The following is a 2,958-nucleotide window of genomic DNA, read 5'->3' as shown; positions in this document are numbered from 1 at the left end:
GGTGGGGGGCGGGCGGCGGTGTGCAGGCTGGCTGGAAAACTGGGAACCTCCCTCTCTCTCTCTACTCCTTCACGTTCCTGCATGCTGGGGCTCAGCCACTGATGTTGAATGTCCTGTCATGTTTCCACCAACCTTGCGTCCACAGGACTCTGGCTGCATCCACAGGCCTGTGATCCTCCTATACTTTGCATCATTGCATATGTGGCTATCTGAGGCTCAAGAGGGACTTTATGGATTAATTTCAGGCTTTTGAGCTTGAGTTGGACTTGGCTATGATGTCTTCTTGATATATAATTACTTCTTGATCTAAAGCTCTTTCTTATACATAGATGAGCGGCATTGGATTTGTTTCTCTAGACAACGTGGCTTAACACAGTGTACAGACAACACTGATCCCCGGCCTTAACACATTTTCATCTAGAAGGAGAATACTACTCTAAATTTTCTAAGCAAAAAAATGGATAGATAGCATACTAAGTTAATATCCAAAAATACTACCCTTTTTTTCTGTCATAGCTTAACTTCTCCAATTTCATTGGGAAAATGTGGATATCTGTCTTTTCCACCAACAAGCTTTGTTTGTTGTTTTTTATACATATACTCAAAGAGAACATACAAGGATGTATGATAAGAAATTACAAATTTCAAACTGTTAAAAACACGTAAGTCTTACAGAAATAAGCACAAAGCATTTGTCAACAATTTTAAGCCAATAATGAAAGAATAAGGACTTTGAAAGAGGTGTTAGGAGAGAACTGAATGCTCAGATAGATTTTATTAGAGAAAAAATTAAGAAATCTAATTGATTTGTTGTTCCATGCAAATAAAAATAATTTTTAAGCTTCCTTTTTAAAGAAAATTAAATCTAAGGTATTTGTAGATTTGTCATTGGATGCCAGTCACATAGATTTGAAATTCAATGATAAATCAAGAAAAGCAAACTTCAATTTAATCTCTAAATAAATGACAACAAAAAACCCCTCACTGTCATTGAGTAGATTCTACTCCTAGTGATCCTGTAAGATACATGGAGCTGCCCCTTTGGGCTTCAGATACTTTAAATTGCAATGGGACGATGTGGCCTGGTCTTTCTTATGGGGAGCCCGGTGGGTTCCACTGCTGACCTCGGGCTTAGCAGCTTACTGTGTAGCACACTCTAACACGAGGGTAGAAGTAAATAAAGAAAACCCTTTATTTCAGAAAACTAAATAAAATGAAAAGTATATTTAGTGTTTCTATAAGGACATCACAGCTAATTTATCAACAATAATAAAAAATCTCATTTAGATACTTTAACATAAGAGTTTTTAAGATATTCAGGTCTTTTTTTCTTCAAAGGAATTTTTTTTTTTTTTACCATATTCCATTTCCCCTTTGTCCTCTTTCAAGTTGATGGTTTGTTTGGGGTTTTACATGCATCTGTACAACTAAGAGGGAAAAAAAGCAAAACACAAAACAACTAGAATGAAAACATCAGTGTTATATTCAATTCTAATAGTACTGAAAATAGGGGCATAGTGGTTACCTCTTGGGCTGTGATCTGCAAGATAAATAGTTTGAAACTCCTAGTGACTCCACAGTGGGTCTCTCCTGTAGGGTCACCATGAGTTGGAATCGGCCCCATGGCCATGAGTAAGAACTAATGAATAGTAATATGTATGTATATAGGAAATCTCTAGGTTACGAGCATCAGTCTTCGGGGAACATTCTACTGACCTTTTAGGGAGATCTTGGAGCATCTTCTGTCAAGGTTGACAAAGTGAAATAGGAACAAACCAAATTTTTATTACTTGGTGATTTTTTTTTTAATAAAGCAGTTTCATTGGTATGCAGCCCACATATCATACAATTCAATAGCTCAATAACATCAAGAAGAGTTGTATAATCATCACCACAATCAATTTCAGTACATTTTCTTCTTTCTTTTACTCATTGTTATTAGCTCCCAATCTTACCTCCCATATGTTTAAGAAGCAAGTAATCCAGTTGCTGTCGCTATATATTTACCTATACTGTATTTCATATACAGAAAAAATACAAAAACTAAACAGAACACAATTAATGATAATTAAAAAGTAATACAGAAAAAGACCTCAATGACACAAGAAAGTGGACAATACTAAATACTAGGGCAAATAAAAAAATGGGTTAAAAGAGAAATCAGATGGTAAAGTGTTAAATTTCAACTTAACTACATCTGCAATTACCCACTTTCCAATACACTCTGCATTATCATGCATAGCACTCATTCCTGCTCTATGGTCAGATTATAATCACCAGAGGCTTAATAGATTTTGCCTTCACTTTTTTTTTAAACTGAAACAACTTTTAAATGGGTTAAATGGGAGATAAAATAATAAGATATTACATTTCAATCTAACTACATCTACCATAATTGACTTTACAATCCTCTCTGTTTGACAACAATGCTTTTACATCCTTTGGCTAGGATCATAGGAAGTTCATCAGAAGGCTAAGCTATGTGTGGACCCTGCAAATGGATGTTGGGCTTCCACTGTCATCCATAGTCTTCTGCAAACCAGGTGTTCACAATTAAGCCCTTGTACACTTTCCTCCTTCAGATTTAGATTTTATTATTTATAATCCTTGGATCAAACAGGCTACTGTGTTTCTTTAATGTGGACTTAGTTTATGCCTCATTTGGATTACTGCTTGTTTAAAGACAAACCTTTAAAACCTTAGACACTACTCTTTCTGATAGCTGGGCACCATCTAGTTTCTTTGCTACGCTTTGCTATAGCACCCATATGTTTAGTGATCTCTTCATGAGGGTAAGCATCAGCAGGGCCATGTCATAAGACCTAATTCTTCTTAAATTAGAGCTTGACTTAAGTCTGAACTCAAAATCTATTCATATATCTATGTTTTTTTAAAAATCATTTTATTAGGGGCTCATACAACTCTTATCACAATCCATACATACATCAATTGTGCAAA

The sequence above is a fragment of the Echinops telfairi genome, unplaced genomic scaffold (assembly GCF_000313985.2).
Source record: "Echinops telfairi isolate 266 unplaced genomic scaffold, ASM31398v2 ScPeMD7_7469;HRSCAF=8507_0, whole genome shotgun sequence".
Classification (NCBI taxonomy): Eukaryota; Metazoa; Chordata; class Mammalia; order Afrosoricida; family Tenrecidae; genus Echinops; species Echinops telfairi.
The sequence above is the reverse complement of the archived record's forward strand: the minus strand, read 5'-3'. Positions refer to the sequence as shown.